Below are 19,491 nucleotides of genomic sequence, written 5' to 3'. Positions count from 1 at the left end.
TTTAGAACAATAATCATTTGAATGTATAGCCTGAATAATGCTGCTAAGCATTGCCGTTTATATATTCTATGACTATAAAGGAAGGGGACATTGTTCAAAGTATCAAGAAAAAATGAGAAACGTGTCTGTTGTTTCCTACTGAGACAAACAGTTTCCCAAGAAGTGGATATTAGTCAGTGTTCTCCAAATAAACAGAACCAGTAGGGTGTGTATGTGTGTGTGGAGAGAGAGAGACTTATCATAAGGAATTGGCTGACCTGTTTGCGGAGGCTGAGAAGTCTCCAGATCTGCAATCTGCAAGCTGGAGACCCAGGAGAGCCGATGTGCAGTTCCAGCACTGAGTCTGAAGACCTAAGAAACAGCACAGCCAGTGGTGTCATCTCCAGTCTGAAAGCCAGCAGGCTCAAGGCCCAAGAAGAGCCAATGTTTCAGTCTGAGTCAAAAGGGCAAAATAAATGAATAAATAATGTCCCAGCTCAAGCATCAGGCAGAAGTCTCTCTCACTCATCCTCTTTGTCCTCTTCAGGTCTTCAGTTGATTGTGCTGGGACTATACTGGACTGGTAATTCAACTGAGTACTGGTAGCCAATATGCTCCAAAGCCATTATTATCACATATGATGACCAGCCTGCAGGGACAAATTGAGGACCCAAGGACAAGCCTGTGCAGAATACAGCCAACTCTGAGACTTGGCCTGTAGTTATCCATAGCTACAAGACTCAGCTAATCCCTTTGTGAAACGGCATCGTGCCAGTGTTGTAAATATTTTTATTATTTATATATGTAGCTAAGCTGACTATTTAATAAACCTCTGTGCAATTCGACCATAGTCCTTCCTACATAGGTGTTTCTTAATTAATTCTTTAGCTTCCAAATTCCCATTATATAATATTTTATTAGTGGTTTATATGGTTTTGGTGTCCAACCAGGATCAACCTTGACTAAATAATCCAGACAATGCCCCCTCCCCCTACAAAATACTATAACTCACTGCTATTAACTTGTGTATCAGTTAGCTTTTGCTACGTAACAAATCACCCCCAAACTGTGGCTTTAGACAGCAAGCATTTCTTATCTTTTCTGAGTGCTGGTGGGTTGGCCGGGCAGTTCTGGGCAGTTTGTCTGGGATGGTTTGGTGGATGGTTGTGATCAGCAGGTGGCTCATCTGAGGCTCTGTGGCCTATGATCACTTCCCTTACTTGACAGTTGATGACATCTGCTCGGGCAATAAAGGTGACTTGTTCATATGTCTCTCATTATCCACCAGATTAACCTGGGCTCCTCATGGTGGTCACAGGATTTACCAGAGCAGAAAAACAGGGCAAGACACAAAATAAAAGAAATGTTCAAGCCTCTGCTTATGTCACGTTTGCTATTGTCAAATTGGCCAATACAAATTAAACGGGCAAACCCAGATTTTGGGAGGGGATTAACCAAGGAAAACTATTGCTGCCTTTTGTAAATAGTATACTACATCTAGGTATCTCCAGCCATTCCTGCTGTTCTACTGGGATAGCTGCCACCACACTGCAACTCAAGTGACAGTCTCAATAATCAATCCATATGAACTTTCAGCAATAGCTTATGTGCACCATCTGCAACTTGCCAAGTCTGATAACCTTGCCATGCCTCCATAACACAAGGTGATCGCTACACATATATAAAAATTCCACACACTGTAGTCCTTCACCTATTACCAGGGCTCTTCTTTTTAGTTAAATAAAATTCGACTATGTGAAAACTTGTATCTAAAGACTTGCTTTCTGTTTCATGCCCTGTGATGACTCAGCAGTATGTGGGTAATGCACACAAGGGAAGAAAAACTTACCATGCAAAATTGCAAACTTACAGAACAGATAAATTAGGAAGTAGAGAGTGATTCATCCCATCACAATAGAATTCTTTGCTCTTACATCAGGATTCTTTAAAATAGCCAAATCCGCTAGGGCCTCTAAAATAAAACCAATCACCAAACTTACTTTACATGTAAATTCTCAGGACTATACCTACTACACAGAGCAAGGTGTGGCTGTGTTGATTATTCTCTCACTTGCTTCCACTAGACTCGAAAGGGTTTTCAGTTAAAATAGCCAAATCCGCTAGGGCCTCTAAAATAAAACCAATCACCAAACTTACTTTACATGTAAATTCTCAGGACTATACCTACTACACAGAGCAAGGTGTGGCTGTGTTGATTATTCTCTCACTTGCTTCCACTAGACTTAAGGGTCAGTAAAAGACTGTGTTCTACTTTGCAGAGTGTACAAATCAAAGCAGCAACATTATGTCCAGAAAATATTTATAAATCTCAGACTGTTACGTGATTTCAAACATGTGAGCATCCCATCCCATATAGTCTGAAGCTACATCCCTTTCCAAAAGGAGAACTGGAGTTCAACCCTTAGCCTTCAGTTGCCAGATGGTGTGGGGGAAGGGCGGGTGGGGGGAGGGGCAATGCCAATCCCGTAGATCAGGGGCAGAGCTGGGACGAGCTCCCGGCACCTCCCACAGCACTGCCCTGAGACTCCAGCCCCCACAGAGAACCTGCTTCTTTCGCTCCTGCTCTTTCCCAGCTCTGCCATGATTAATTTCCCTCACTTGATTGACACAGCCCTTANTTTCCTGCCTGATGTATACAGGGGTATCCATATTTATATTGATCTAGGCACATGAATGGCATACACATGCTCGGCATCAACTCGGCAGAGATGAGTTTTGCACTCACTCAAATTTTCAACTCACCCGCAAAATGCCTGTATTTAGCCTGATGTGACTTGTTTCCCCACTATAAACAGATTACGTCAGTGACTGAGTGTGTGTATGTATGTGTGTGTGGTATCTTTCCTAGTCAGTGACTGAGTGTGTGTGTACGTATGTGTGTGTAGTATCTTTCCTCTGTTAACTATTTATAAATCCTGTCCATTGTCCAATTTGCCAAATTCCTAATACAGCTCACCTATAAATTAAGTGATTATAGCTCCTATTGTCAATATGTCACCTTAGCACTTTCATCCAGCCACACACTCAGATGCAACCCCAGCAGTCCCAACTATGGTCAGGATGAGGGGAGAAGGGAGGCCAGCATGCTTTTAATCACGCAGCATTACTGGGGGAGTTGCTACCTAATTCATCCCCAGCCTTTGTCAGTTGCCTTTGAGATGCAGCTTGCCTCTTTTGGTCCATGTCACTTTCCCCAGTATCTTCTGCTTATATCCACCACTCCAGTATGTTCTGTGGTAGCTGAGAACATTCAAGCACAGGCTACTTCAATTCTGTCTGCCCTCTGTCATCTTTCAGTGCCTGGCTTGGTGCTCAGGGCCTCCCGGTTACTCTTTTAGCACCACACTGTGGTGACCAGATTCTGTGAAGCTGTCCTCAGGCCCATTCAACCCGAGCTACTCCACAGGCCCGTTCAACCTGAGCTGTCTTCAGGCCCTTTCAACCTGAGCTACCCAACTGTGTGTACAGAGTCTGCACCTGGGAATGAAAGTATCAGTTTCTCCTGTTGTTTTCACATTAAACTTACCTTCTTAGATATTTACCCACCCTCTGCCTACCATTAACTCTGGGATGATATAGAGCTTTGGGATCGTATTTGCTGGGTTCCATAACTTTGACATTGTCTTCGTATCCACTTTCACATCTCTCTGGAAATTGTTGCAACCAAGAAGGATTAAATCTCCTCTTCTGGTTATGTGGAATCTAACTTTTACACTGTTACACATTTTCTATTTAACTATTGTGTGTAAAACTTGTTATGCCCTGATCCTTTTCTTTTCTCAAAAAGCCCAGCGTTTGCAAATCAAAAGGTTTCATTTTCAAAACTATTGTTTCTGTTGTACATTAAATTATATTGGGCTTCTTTGTTTCAGTATTTGCCCACCCTCCCCCCAGGACAGTGCCTACAGGAAACTGTTGCCTAAATATTGGTAAAAAAGGTCATAAGTACATGAAAACTGGATCTTTTGGGGTAAAAGGAAGAAGAAAGAGTTGATATTCAGAAATCGTATCTACTACACTCTGATGAGAAATCTGTACTCATTTTCTTTCAGCACAAATAACCCTTGGTATACATATGTGTGCTTAATTATTTATCATTGCAACAATAATGATAACAAAAACAGTAATAATAAAGAATTTAGGGGCCGGGCTTGGGAAGCGCGGCAGCGCTCCCGCCGAGGGTTTGGATCCCACATACAGACCGGCCGCTCACTGGCTGAGCAAGGAGCAGGGGCGGCGCCGAGGGTTGCGATCCCGTAGCCGGTCCCGGTCCGGTACGGGCGTGACACTGAGGGTTGCGATCCGTTGCCGGTCACGAAAAAAGACAAAAAGACAAAAAAAAAAAAAGAATTTATTTAGCTCTTTTATAATGAAGAATGTTTTATATCCATTTTAATTGCATAGACGTCACTGCATTTACATGCAAGCAGGAGTCAATGTTTCATGTAACATCTCCATGACAGCAGCTAGCTCCTTGGGGACAAGGACAGGGCCTGCCTTGCTCACTGTGTATGTGCCCACTGTATACCCAGCATGATGTCTGGCATACAGGAGGGGCTCTGTGAATTGGTTGAGTGAATGACTGACTCCCACCTCCTTTGTTGACTGCTGAGATGGTGTTCCAAGCACAACAGGATTAAAATACCCAGGATTTTGCCAGCACCAATGTGCTTTCTAAAAAAGAGACATGAATATATGACAATCAGTTTTGGAATCCTTTAATGGCTCTGCTGACAGGATATGTAGGGTGGCTTGTCAAACATGAGCCAGGTCTACAGCTCAAAAGCCTCCAACTGTGGTGACAACAATTTAACCTTAATTCCCAACCTGATATGTCCACTTTATCATCTGTCATCTCTGAAATTCTGAAAATTATTTTTCCATTGTGCCCTCTCATTCAGCTCATGATCTTCTTTGGTTTCTCCAAAACCTTGTTTTCTGGTAAAAGAAAAAAGAGAGAAAGAAAGAAAAGAAACATATTCTAAATCCTTCTGGAAAAAATAGAACAAACCTAAAGCACACTGCTCGAGAATCAGAGAACAGACCAAGATGGTGGAACAGACAATCCCAGCATCACTCCCCCGCCCCTGCAACCTCCAACAAGAAATCAACTTACAGCTCTTCAGATACAAAAGCTGCCATCCTGTAATCACTGGTCTCTAGGGGAAGAGGTGGAGAGACCTGCTAAGTCTGCGAAGGCATGGAAAGCTGCAGTGAGTGGCCAAAGGGACCACCTTGGTCAGACCCAGCCCCAGCTGTTCCTGGGCCAGCACTGCACAGCACAGGGGGCAGCTTCCTGGAAATGGCAAAGCTGCAACAGCACCCTTTGCAAGAAGCTACTTGGATTTTCAGGGAAAAAAGATGCTGTGACAGCTGGCAAAAAAAGAAATCACTGTGGAGCGAGCCATCGTATTTCCCAAACCAGTAAAACTGCATGCACGCTACCCTGGAGCGTGTATAGGAGGGAGGAGCCACAGATGATGGGAGAAAAGATCCACCTAGGGGTTGGAGAGTCTTCCCAGATGAACTGTGCTGTGACTTCCCCATGGGAAATGTTTGCAGTGCTGGGGGGAGGGCACTGATCCACCAGGGGTGCATCAGGGAGCAGTGTAAGCAGCTTATCTGCCTTCTGATTGGAAAAGGTGCAACACAGTGGAGACCAGAACATGCAATAGAAATGCAAGGGCACAGTTTGTGAAAAGGACTTAGTCATGGGCTGAAATTCCCACACAGCCCAGTCACATCTGTGGTGAACCCACATGACCTAGAAGTGACTAAAAGGCCAACAATTAAAACTGAGTCTGCACAAAAAGGTTTATTCCAGTCTAAGATAAAACAGTGAAGGAGCAGTTTAGCTCAGGCACAGAGTTTAAGTTCTGGTCCCTGTAGGAAGTTTCCCCCAATCCTGAAAGTAATCACAGAAAATTAGCTCCAGGGCAGTGCTTAGGTGATGGTGGTTGCTATTAATCTATCACAGAATGGAAAAGAAAAATGAAAAAAAAAAAAAAAAGAAAAGAAAAGGAGAATAGACCAGAGAGAAAATTCTGATATTGAGCAGTAATAATCTAAAACCATCAAAGAGCACCTATAAAACCCAGAAGAGGCAGGCATCTCCTCAAATGCACAGGCATCATTAACATAAAGGAAAAAGATCAAGAAAGAACAGAGAATATAACGCCATCAAAAGAAACTAACAAAGCACCAGCAATAAATCCAGGAGAACAGCAAATTTATGAAATGTCTGACATAAAATTTAGAATAATCTTCCTAAAGATATTCAGAAAGTCACAAGAAAATAAAGATAGAAAATTAAATGAAATTTAGAAAACAATCCACAAGCAGAACAAGAAATTTGACAAAGAAATATTACAAATTAAAAAAAACCAAATAGAAATTCTAGAAATAAAGAATACAATTTTCTGAACTGAAAAACTGGATAGAAAGTTTCAGCAGCAGATTTGATAAGAGGAATCAGTAAGCTTGAAGACAGAACATACAAAATGATCCAATCAGAGGAGTAAAAAGAAAGAAGAATTTAAAAAATGAAATAGCATTGCAGCAATTATGTGACTCATTCCAATGAAGTAAGCTTTGCATAATTAGTGTACCCAAAAGAGGTGAAAAAGGAAGAGACCTAGAAAGCTTATATAAGGAAGTAATGTGTGAAATTTTCCTAAGTATAGAGAAAGATGTCAGCATCCACGTATAGGAAGCTCAGAGGTCACCAACCAAATTCAATACAAAGAGGAACACTCCAAGGCACATCATAATAAAATTATCAAAAACCAAAGACAAAGAAGAATACTGAAAGCAGCAAGAGAAAGGAGACACATAATATTCAATGAAGCCCCAATAAGGCTTTCAGTGGATTTTTCAGTAGAAACCCTACAGGCTAGAAGAAAGTGGGATCATATATTCAAAGTACTGAAGGAAAAAGATCATCAGCCTAGAATTCTGTATACAGCAAAGCTAACCTTCAAATACGACAGAGAAATAAAGTCTTTCTCTGACAAACAAAAGTTAAGGGAATTCAACAACACTAGACCTGCCTTACAAGAAATGCTAGTCGGAGCTCTTCAAGCTGAAAGGAAATGAGGGTCAAGTGTAATAAGAAAACATCTGAGTGTACAAAACTCACTAGTAAAGTAAATACACAGACATTCTCAAATAATAATAAGGGTGGGGAATAAACCACTTACATTCTTACTATTATAGATATTATAGAATATTTTATCCAACAGTTGCAGAATACACATTTTTTTTTTCTCAGCAGCAATTGGAACATTCTCTAAATAGATCATATGTTAGGTCCCCCAAAATCTCAACAAATTTAAAAAAATAATAAAATAAAACCAACTACTTTGTCGAACTACAACAAAATAAAACTAGAAATTGATAACAGAAGCAACAATGGAAACTGTACCAGTAAATGGTAATTAAACAACATGCTCCTTAACAATAAATGGGTCAAATAAGAAATTAAGAAGGAAATTAAAAAATTCCTGGAGACAAATGAAAATACAAAAAGCAGCACACCAGAACCTATGGGATATAGCAAAAGCAATCATAAGAGGGAAGTTTAACAAAAAGCAGCACACCAGAACCTATGGGATACAGCAAAAGCAATCATAACAGTGAAGTTTGTAGCAATAAATGCTTCTCAAAAAAGGACTTCAAATAAAACATAATGTTACACCTCAAAGAACTAGAAAAAAAACAAGCACAATGAAACCCAAAATTATTAAAAGGATAAAAATATGAAAGATCAAAGCAGAAATAAATGAATTAGATATTAAAAAAACAATAATGAAACCCAAAATTATTAAAAGGATAAAAATATGAAAGATCAAAGCAGAAATAAATGAATTAGATATTAAAAAAACAATACAAAATTGGGCCGGCCCGGTGGCGCACTGCTACAGTGCACCACTTGGGAAGTGCGGCGGTGCTCCCTCAATGGAAACTGTACCCGTAAATGGGAATTAAACAGCATGCTCCTTAACAATAAATGGGTCAAATAAGAAATTAAAAAGGAAATTAAAAAATTCCTGGAGACAAATGAAAATACAAAAAGCAGCACACCAGAACCTATGGGATACAGCAAAAGCAATCATAACAGTGAAGTTTGTAGCAATAAATGCTTCTCAAAAAAGGACTTCAAATAAAACATAATGTTACACCTCAAAGAACTAGAAAAAAAACAAGCACAATGAAACCCAAAATTATTAAAAGGATAAAAATATGAAAGATCAAAGCAGAAATAAATGAATTAGATATTAAAAAAACAATACAAAAGATTAATGAAACAGATCTGGTTTTTTGAAAAGATAAACAAAACCAATAAATATTTAATTAAATTGATGAAGAAAAAAGAAAGAAGACTCAAATTAAATCAGAAGTGAACATGGAGACATTACAACTTATACCAAAGAAGTATGAAGGATCAGAAGTCTACTACAAACAACTATATGCAAACAAACTGGAAAACAGAAGAAATGGATAAATTCCTGGACACATACAACTTACCATGGTTGAATTGCAAAGAACCAGAAAACCTACACAGAGCAGTAATGAGTAATGAGATTGAAATAATAAGAAAAAGTCTCCAAACAGAGAGAATCTCAGGATCAAACAGCTTTACTGCTGAATTCTACCAAACATTTAAATACCAGTTCTTCTCAGACTCTTCCAAAAAACTGAAGAGGCCAGCATTACTCTCATACCAAAACTGAAAGAAGACACAAGAAAAAAGAAAACTACAGATCAATATCCCTAATGAGCATACATGATAAAATCCTCCTTAAAATACTAGCAAGCCGAATCCAACAACACATTAAAATGATCATTCACCACGATCTAGTGAGGTTCATCCCAGGGATGCAAAGATGGTTCAATATACACAAATAAATAAATGTGATACACCGCATCAACAGAGTAAAGAAAAAAAACATGATCCTATCAATAGACACAGAAAGAGCATTTGATAAAATCCAACACCCTATCATGCCAAAACACTCAACAAATTAGATATAAAAGGAATGTACCTCAATACAATAAAGGGAAAACCCATAGCTAATGCCAAACTGAATGGACAAAAATCGAATGCTTTTCCTCTAGGACCTGGAATAAGACAAGGATGCCCACTTTCCCTACTCTTATTCAATATAGTACTGGAAGTTCTAGTCTGTGCAATAAGGCAAGAGTAAGCAGTAAAGGGTATGTGAATAAGATATGAGAAAGTCAGACTACCCCTATTTGCAGATGACATGATCCTATACACAGAAAACACTAAAAATTCCATCAAAAAATTACTAGAACTAATAAATAAATTCAGTAAAATGCCAGGATATAAAGTCAACACACAAAAGTCAACAGTCTTCCTATATGCCAACAACAAAATATCTGAAGATGAAATTAAGAAAATAATCCCATTCACAATAGCTACCAAAAATAATGAAATACCTAGGAGTAAATTTATTCAAAGAGGTGAAAGTCCTCCACAATGAAAACTACAAAACATTGGTCAAAAAAATTGAAGAAGACACTAATAAATGGAAAGATAACCCATGTTCATGCATAGGAAGAATTTGTTTTATCAAAATGTCTACATTATCTAAAACAATCTACAGATTCAACACAATCCTTATCAAAATACCAATGACATTCTTCACAGAAATAGAAAAAACAATCTTAAAAATTTGTGTGGGACCACAAAAGACCTCATCTAGCCTAAGCAATCTTAAACAAAAAGAATGAAGTTAGAAGTATCACACTTCCTGATTTCACAATATACTATAAATCAAAAGTAACCAAAACAGCATGGTACTGGCATAAAAACAGACAAATTGACCAACAGAACAGAAGAGACAGCCCAGAAATAAACCCACACTTTTACAGCCAACTGATTTTGATCAAAGGTTCCAAAAATATACACTGGGGAAAGGACAGCCTCTTTACTCAAGGGTGCTGGGAAAACTGGATATCCACATGCAGAAAATTGAAACTACCTCTCACCATATATAAAAACCAATTCAAAATGGATTAAAGACCTAAGTTTAAGTCCCAAAACTATGAAACTACTAGAATAAAACATACATGAAATGCTACACAAAATGGGAAAGGGCAGCACTTGTTTGAAAAAGACTACAAAGGCACAGGTAACTAAAGCAAAAATAGACAAACGACTACATCAAACTAAAAAACTTGTGTATAGCAAAGGAATACAATAACAAAGTGAGGAGACAACCTTCAGAATGGGAGAGAGTTTTTGCAAACTACACATCAGACAAGAGGCTAATATCCAGAATATATAAGGAATTCAAACAACTCAGCAGAAAACCAAATAACCCAATTAGAAATGTGCAAAGGGAGCCTATCTTCCAGTTCAACACTGCTTTTACTGAGTTCTAATCTTTTATTAAACTACATTGATTGAATTATTAAATTCAGTGGGAGTAATTTCAGTTATAGAATTTCTATTTGGGGCCGGCCCGGTGGCACACTGCTACAGTGCGCCACTTGGGAGCGCGGTGGCGCTCCCGCCAAGAGTTCGGATCCCACATACAGACCGGTGCTCACTGGCTGAGCGAGGTGCGGGCGCAACACCGAGGGTTGCGATCCCGTTGCTGGTCCCGGTCCGGTACGGGCGCGACACTGAGGGTTGCGATCCATTGCCGGACACGAAAAAAGACAAAAAAGAAAAAAAAAAAAAAAAAGAAATGGGCAAAGGACCTTAACAGATAGTTCTCAAAAGAAAATATACAAATGGCCAACAGGCACATGAAGAATGTTCAGCATTGCCAATCACTAGGGAAATCCAAATTAAAACCACAATGAGATATCATCTCACCCACTGAGGGTTGCGATCCATTGCCGGACACGAAAAAAGACAAAAAAGAAAAAAAAAAAAAAAAAGAAATGGGCAAAGGACCTTAACAGATAGTTCTCAAAAGAAAATATACAAATGGCCAACAGGCACATGAAGAATGTTCAGCATTGCCAATCACTAGGGAAATCCAAATTAAAACCACAATGAGATATCATCTCACCCCAGTTAGGATGGCTATTATCAAAAAGACAGAAAATAGCAAATGCTGGTGAGGATGTAGAGAAATGGGAACTCTCCTGCACTGTTTGTAGGTGTGCACATTGGTACAGCCACTGTGGAAAACGGTATGGAGGTTCCTCAGAGAAATAAAAATTGAGCTACATTATGACCCATTAATCCCACTTCTGGGTATACACCCAAAGGAAGTGAAATCAATATATCAGAGAGACACCTGCACTCCCACGTTTTTCACAATGCCATTCAAAATAGCCAAGAGACGGAACCAACCTGAGTGCCCATCAGAAGAATGGATTAAAAAGAAAGTGGTATATATGCATAATGGAATACTACTCAGCTACAAATAAAAATAAAATAAAGTGAAATAAAATCCTGTCATTTTCAGCAACATGAATTAAACTGGAGAACATCACGTGAAGGGAAGTAAGCCAGGCACAGAAAGACAAATACCACACGATCTCACTCATATGTGGAATCTTAAAAAATGGTGGTTCTCAGAGGAGTAGGGAGTAGACGTCTGATTACCAGAGCTGGAAGGGAAGAGGAAGTTGTGAATTAATACCCAAGTGAATCAATGTACAGTATATGCATATATTGAAAGAACTCACTATACCCACACAAATATGTACAAATAAGTGTAAAAAAAAGATAGAGAGAGAGAAGGAACAAAACCCATTGTTTCTTGAAAGAGAAATTCAAGACTATGCATGCTTGTGTTCCCTGACTGCCTTACTCTAAGACCAAGAGGAGAAACCACCACTAATAAAAACTTGCTCTTCACAGACCGTGCCTGATGGTCGGCTAAAAAATGTCAAGTGGAGTATTTAAATATCAGCTCTTGACAGTATTGCCTCTCGGAGGAAATACAACCAGACCTTGCTTACCAGCTCTCCTGGGGCTGAGATTAGCTTGTGCACGAATGAACAGGGAAGGCTCTTTTAAGATGTAGGAAAGCATTTCAGGAAGGGGTGGGTGGAAGCATCTTCCGGAGCTCGGAGGCAACTGAAGGAAATTGATCAAGAAAAGCGGTCCTGAGGTTTGCCCCCCAGGTAGGCACATCCATACAGTCCCAGAAGAACCCCTCAATTGTGAGCAGCCGTGGAGAGCCAACTCCTTACACACTCTGATGGTTAACTCTGCCTTTCACAAGCAAAGCAAAGACAAAAGCAGGCAGATTATCCTCCGGAATATTCTCTATCTTATCCTTTCAATATAACTCAAACTTAAATTACTCCTTTTCTTACCGTTTTCGTTTTCCACTTTTAGCCAAATCTACAGATGACATGTTCTATAATTTGTGAAATATTTTTAAAATCAACTCAATTTGTATTCCTTAGATGCATACATTTAAAAAATATATTCACATCAAAAATAATAATAAGTGCCCATATCCCAGGGGATTTCTGAGTGCTTTATAAGTGGTAAAGTTTTTCCCAAGTATTTTGGGAAGTCGCCAATACCTCTTGCATCAACTCTACGGGTTTGAAACTCACCTCTGCTGTTTCTCAGCTGTTTGATCTCTGGGCCCCAATTTAATCTTGCACAGAGGGGAATAATAAAACTGTACTTCCTCGAGTTACTGTGATGATTAAATGAGTAAGATAAGCAAGATCCTTAAAACACTGCCCAGAAAATAATAGGTGCTTAATATGTTAACTAATATTAGTGTTATTTATCCCTTTCCATCACTAGTTTATCATCCCTTTTAGAATCCAACAATGTTTCTGAGGTGCTCTGTTGGGCACTGTCAGATCATAGAAAATAAGAGTTGGAAAGATACCTGCCTGGTACCTTCTTGTCTTTATACCTCAGCTTAAATGTCACTTTCTCAGAACAAAGGCTTCCCTGACCATCCTGTGTCCACTGTGCCACCCATTCCCGATTCTATTTTTTTTTTTTTTTCCTTTTTTGAGACCGGTAAGGGGATCGCAACCTTTTGGCTTGGTGTCATCTGCACCACGCTCAGCCAGTGAGCGCACCGGCCATCCCTATATAGGATCCGAACCCACGGCCTCGGCACTCCCAGTGCCGCACTCTCCCGAGTGAGCCACGGGGTCGGCGCCGGTCGGCCCCCCTTGATTCTTATCAGAGTATTTTGGTTAGTTTCATTTCTAGCACATACAATAGTCCGTATGGTTTCACTCACTTATTTATTTGTTAAATATTTATATATTGTTTTATCTAAATAAATATCCATACATACACATACATGTGTATTTTTTTGGTCCTCTCTAGACTATAAAGTGAGTGCATGGACTCTGCCTTTTCATGGCTATGTCCCCAGTGCCTCACTCAATGGTGACACATATAATAGCAGCCAATAAATATTTGTTGAATGAATGAATGAATGCTGTTATCTTGCTGACAAGGAAACTGGAGCTCAATAGATAAAGTGCTTTATCCAAGGGTACAAACATACTCAAGAAGAGCAGGATGGTGAAGAAAACTAGAGCTAGTTCTATTGCTGCACACCACTTTTGCAGCAGACCGGGACAGCTGTGTGTGATTGTAGACCCCTAGGAGTCCCCAGGACTCTTTCGGGAGTCTGCAGTGTCAAAATTATTTTCATAATTATACTAAGAATGCTATTTCATTTTTTAACTCTGTTGACATATGCACCGATTATACAAAAGTAATGGTGGGTAAAACTGCTGGCCCCTTAGCACAAATCATTCAGTGGCACCCGACTGTACTGCAGCCGTGGGGTTATTTATTGCCACACACTCACAGAAAGGGGGGGGGAAACAACTCACTTAAGAGGGTCCTTTGATGAAACAATAACAATTATTACTTTTATTAAATCTCACTCCATTTCAGACTTTTTCTTATTCTGTGTTACAATCTAATAAAGTGTGGATGCTTCAGAAAGGAAGCATTGAGTTGTGATCTGAACTAGGCACATTTTTTCGTTGGGTTGTTTTTTTTTTTGGAACACAATTTTTGCTTGAAAGAACAAGTTCCAGACAAACTACAGTTATTCAGACTTGGGCATTTGGCAGGCATTTTCTCAAAAATGACAAAGGGAGCCTGTCACTTAAAGGAAACAACTGAGAGTATGGGTTGCCAATGACAAAAGTTGAGCTTTAGAGTAAAAATCAGAATTTTTAAAATATATGTATCTGCCACGGTGAGTTTGACAGCTTCCCAATACTCAAAGACTTTTTAAAGGTAATCAGGAACTACGTTAATAAATGCAATGTTTTTGGTATTATGTAATGAAATGTGTCAGCTTTTGGAGGGTCTGAATAATTCAGCAAGCCAGTATTTTTCAAATGTCCAATGCTTGATGTTATGAAATCTTGTGTGGATAAAAAACCCACTGAAAGTGTAAGGTAGGCCTGTACATTTTTATATAGCAGAGTGTGAGAAGTTTCCTGATATTGTATCAGATTCATTATTACAATTAACCTTTAAGAAACTACTACCACCTGCCAAGTTTTGGTGTTGCATCAAAGAAAACTATCCATAGTTGTCTGAAAAGCCTGTTAGAAAACTTCTTCCTTTCCCTACTACACATCTGTGTGGGGCCAGATTTTTACTTCAATCAAAACAACTTATTCCAACAGATTGAATGTAAAAACAGATATGAGAATGGGCCGGCCCAGTGGCGCACTGCTACAGTGTGCCGCTTGGGAAGTGCAGTGGCGCTCCCGCCGAGGGTTCGGATCCCACATACAGACCAGTTCCCGCTCACTGGCTGAGCGAGGTGTGGGAGCGATGCCGAGGGTTGTGATCCTGTGGCTGGTCCCGGTCCGGTACGGGCACGACACTGAGGGTTGCGATCCGTTGCCGGTCACAAAAAAAGACAAAAAGGAAAAAAAAAAAAAACAGATATGAGAATCCAGCTGAATTCTTTTGTCTGACATTAAAGAGATTTGGAAAATGTAAAATAATGACACTTCTCTTACTCAGTTTTTTTGTTTTGGAAAATATAGTTCTTCATGAACACATTTTTGTTAACATGTAAAGGGTTTATTTTTTTATATAAATAAATATTCATATTTCTTTCAATTTTTATTTCTAATATGGTAAATATTGATAGCAATAATGTATATTTATAATAGTTATCTGAGGACCTCAATTATCCTGAAGTATATTTAGGGGTTCTGAGACCAAAACGTTTTAGAACTGCTGAATTAGAGCATACCAGGTGGGGTTCAAACCCTTAAGTGCTTATGTAAGTATAAATAGGCCTCCTAGATGGTGAGTTCCAAGAGCATAGAGTTCAGGGCATCTTTTACAACTTCTGCAAGGCCATGTCAGTATCATTTTAAAAATCATAAGCTGTACTAGTCAATTTCTGTTGCTTATAACAGAATACCTGAAACTGGGTAATTTTTAAAGAAATAGAAGTTATTTCTTACAGTTTCGGAGGCTGGGAAGGCCAGAGTCTAGGGAACACAGATGGTGAGAGCTTTCTTATGGGTGGTGACTCCTCACAGAGACACAGGGTTTCAAATAGTGGATCGCTGCACAAGACAGCCTAACCTCATTGACTCTCCTTTGAGAGCCATCAGAACCACACCCACTGTTCCATGAATGGACTGATCTAGTTGCAAGAGCACAGTCCTCACGACCTAATCACCTTTTAAAGGATCCACCTTTCAATTTCCATAATAGGATTTCCCACTCTCTTAACTCTGTTCCAGTGGGGATCAAGTTTCAATGAGTTTGGGGAGACATTCAATCTACAGCATAAGCCAACTATAAAATTAAATATTAAAAAAGAATACATACATCTATAATGATCAGGATATTGGTTTTTAAAAATAGAAACTTCAGGGCTAAAACTAACAAAGTTCATTTTTCACTCTTGCTACATATACATTTCAGGTTGTCTGAGGTTCTGTTGCATTCGTCTTTACTCCAGAATGTTCAGGATGATGATGGAGCACCTAGCGTATGGAGCTCTGTCCATTGCTATGGCGGGAGGGAGGGAACGTGGTGAATTGTCCATTTTAAGAGAACCAGCTCTCAAAGCTCCTGCTGGAAAGGCTGTGTGGCTCTTGCACTTACATTTCTTTGGCAACAGCAAATCTTGTGGCTTTGCCTGACTTCAGAGAGGTCAGAAACTTGCCATCCCTCAAGATACCATGATCCGGGAAGCAGGAATGTTGGAATAAAGTACTTGTGGAAGGCAGTATATATCAGCAGCTCTAATGACTAGCATGACACTAGTCCCCTATCCTCAACATAAAGCCGCATTTGTAAAATTTACTGACGTCTGATTCTTAAGTTACTAATACATAATTTTTCACGGCTAAATGATTGAGTGCATACTATTTTGTGTTCTTTTCATTTGACATTATTTTACATATCTTCATAGTTCTCATATTTATAATTTAATGTCAATGTTAAATTTTATTTTATTGATATATTATTGTAATCTTAAACATTTCTTAATTGGGGGTAGTTAGGCAATAAGTAGCTAGTCTTTCACTCTTATAGATGGCATAGCAATATACATCAATATAAAAAAATATTTTGAAAAATTATTTCTTTGATGCTCCTGAGTCAAGGAGTAGGATGGATTTTTGTGATGACATGTGTTACCTATGTCGACCATTTTATAAGCTTTGATGGATTTTTGTGATGACATGTGTTGCCTATGTCCACCATTTTATAAGCTTCTGTGGAAAAGAATCTGGCCTTATTCATTTCTGTATCCCTAGAACCTAACAAAATATCTAGAATTTGGTAGGCATTCAATACTTGTCCAGGGAATGAATGACTCTTGGCAGATTGCTTTCCAGAATTATTACACCAATTCACAATGCCACCAGTACAGAACTATATTGCTCTAACAGACTTTTAAATAGTTTGAGCAGTGGTTTTCTTTTTCATTTATGCAATAGTTAACAGGGTGAAGTATATTTCCAAGATTTTTCTTTTACTATTTGTGTGGAGTTGTTTTTCACTTGTGCTCTACTTAATAAAATAAATCTGGCAATTTGTCTTAAGAATTGTCCCCACACAGTTTGGTTTTCAAAGGTTTGGGGATATCAATTGCAGGCTCAATGAGAAAAGAGAACAAATTAGGAATAGGTGGAAGTGGATCCAGGGGGCCTATCTTAAAAAATGAAGCATAGAATTATATTTATATCATCATCATCATCATCATCAACAGACAACATTTACTGAACACATTTGATAAATATTATCTCTAGTCCTCACAACATTATTGAAAGGTAGATACAATAATACCTTCATTTTCGGGTTGAGCATATTGAGGATCGATAAAATTACAATTGCTGGAGACCACACAGGCAGCAAGAAGGAGGGTGGCTTTTGAGTCTGTGCTTGTCTGCATGTGGAGCCTGAGTTTTCTCTTGCTGCTTTGTGCTGCCTTGCCACCGCTCACAGGAGGACACGGCCAACAACATGAAGCATGGCGTGGGAGAAGAGTTTTCTTGGGTCTGTGGGGCTGACAAGGTCACACTGCTCTGTGGACTAGGTGCCCGCAAACAGAAGCTCTCAAGTCAATGCTGCTGTGATACAAAGAGGGACATGTGCCCAGACGCAGGATCCCAGCAGCATTTGGGGTATGCAGCACAAGATCTAGTCCTCAAAGGCAGGGAGTGCAGGAGAGGAGCAGATTGTCGGAACCCTGGTCAAGAAGGGGCCATTTCAGAGCAGGAGGACAAGCCAGAAAGCCAGGTAGCAGCCCGGTCCAGGGCTTGGCACAAAGGGCTCAGAGCAGGGTGGGAACGGAGGAGGGTTGCAGCCTGGTAGGTGCTTCGGGCACACACTGGGGCTTAGACTTATGACAAGTGCCAGACATCTCCTTCCACTCATGAGAATTGGATGCAAAGTCAATCAAAAGAACCCCTTTCTTAGCTCTCCAGCAGGCATCCCCTGGTCACATATAGCTATTTACATTTAAATTAATTAAATGGAAATATAGCTACTTATATTTAAATTAATTAAATGGAATAAAGTTAAAACATTGGTTAGTCAGTCACACTAGCTACATTTCCAGGGCTCAGTAGCAGCTGTACTGAACGTCACACATGGGGAACATGCCTGTGGTCACAGAAAGTTCCACTGGACAGCGCAGCTTCTCCAGGCGGACCAGCACGGACGTGCAGCATCAGCATCTGCTGCACCTGGGGGCCTGGGAGGAGTGCAGAGTCTCAGGCCCTACCCCTCACCTATTGCACTGGAATGTTCAGGTGACAATACCCCCTGGTGGTGTGTCAGCACATTCAGATGTAGCAGCACATGTGTCTTCTCAGTGGGTTCAGAAAAAAATCAGTGAATCTGTTCTGCCTGCTAAAGATCTGTGCTACCTGAGTGGAGGGGGGCTGAGGAAAACAGAGGCTAACCTTTAATTTGTCATCTTTACTGCAAATGTTTCCTCTAGTCTATTGCTCTTCCTTTTATTTTAGTTTTGTTCATTTTTTATGAACATATTTTTGGACCCTATTAATATTTAAAAGATTGTGATGGTGGGAGCCTGCCATGGCTCTTCCTTGGGAACGAATCTCATCCCTCCTGCTTTGGCTGTGTAGCCAACACCTCTGCAGCATCCCTCCATGGAGGCTGTGATCTCACCTGCTCAGAGATATGCAGTTTTAGCAGCATCACAGACAAGCCAAGTGGAAAGGCTCTGCACCCTTCTTCTGCAAAGCAACTCTACCCGAGGCATTTATACATGCCCTGGCAGTGATAGCGGCCCCTCTTGCAAGGCCTCATAAATATTTAACAACAAGCACTTTGTAAAGAAGAGTGTTATTAAGGGTGGTGCTGCCAGCAGCTTCAAATGTGCCATGTATCAGCAGCTGCAATGCTGTGTGGACATGACCCTTTTGCAGTAGCCCTAGGCAAGTCAGCTCCTTATCTTTTAGGGGGAGTTTGGAAAGAATATAGAGGAATTTGCAAATATTTCTGCCCCTCAGAGGAAAAAATCTGGATCCTCTCATAATAGAGAATGGCTTTCCAACAAATCATGTATCTAAGAGAGAAAAAGCAGTGACCAGAAGGAAAAAAATACACACACATACACAGCCCCCCCCCCCAACACACACACAGAAGAGTACCCTGTCCGGCCAATTTTTCAGTGAAGCTTCTTTTATTCTGGTGCTAGCAGATGAATCTCTTATCATCATGGAAGCCAGTCCCAGGCCACTTATTTCAACACTTCAGGCTTTAATGACACTGGTTCAGTTTTCTTTACCCTGTGGATTGGATACACCACATTGCAATTCAAATCGCCCCAAACACCACAGTGAGCATGAGGTGATCACATTTCTTCCTAAGTGTAAATGGCTCTCCACAGGGGACTCATTTTGGAGCACAGGGGCTGGGGCAGCATTACCCTGGCAACTTCTCTTTCCCCAGACGATCATCAGTGAAGGTAAATGCTTGGAAGATTAAGCTCGCCAATCCATGAAGCAAACTCCGGTTAGGTTAGGAAAATACACTCC

General features: G+C 40.0%; 1 long non-coding RNA gene across 1 annotated transcript; it reads right to left on the bottom strand.

Moving 5' to 3' along the window:
* Positions 1–4,409: 4,409 nt before the first annotated feature.
* Positions 4,410–12,029, bottom strand: LOC103582030. Its single transcript, XR_549717.1, has 3 exons — positions 11,950–12,029; positions 4,828–4,938; positions 4,410–4,674 (listed from the first exon to the last, which is right to left on the bottom strand). It is a non-coding gene; the product is annotated as an uncharacterized LOC103582030 (long non-coding RNA).
* Between the last annotated feature and the right edge of the window lie 7,462 nt (positions 12,030–19,491).

The sequence above is a fragment of the Galeopterus variegatus genome, unplaced genomic scaffold, assembly GCF_000696425.1.
Source record: "Galeopterus variegatus unplaced genomic scaffold, G_variegatus-3.0.2 Scaffold14691, whole genome shotgun sequence".
Classification (NCBI taxonomy): Eukaryota; Metazoa; Chordata; class Mammalia; order Dermoptera; family Cynocephalidae; genus Galeopterus; species Galeopterus variegatus.
The sequence above is the reverse complement of the archived record's forward strand: the minus strand, read 5'-3'. Positions and strand labels throughout refer to the sequence as shown.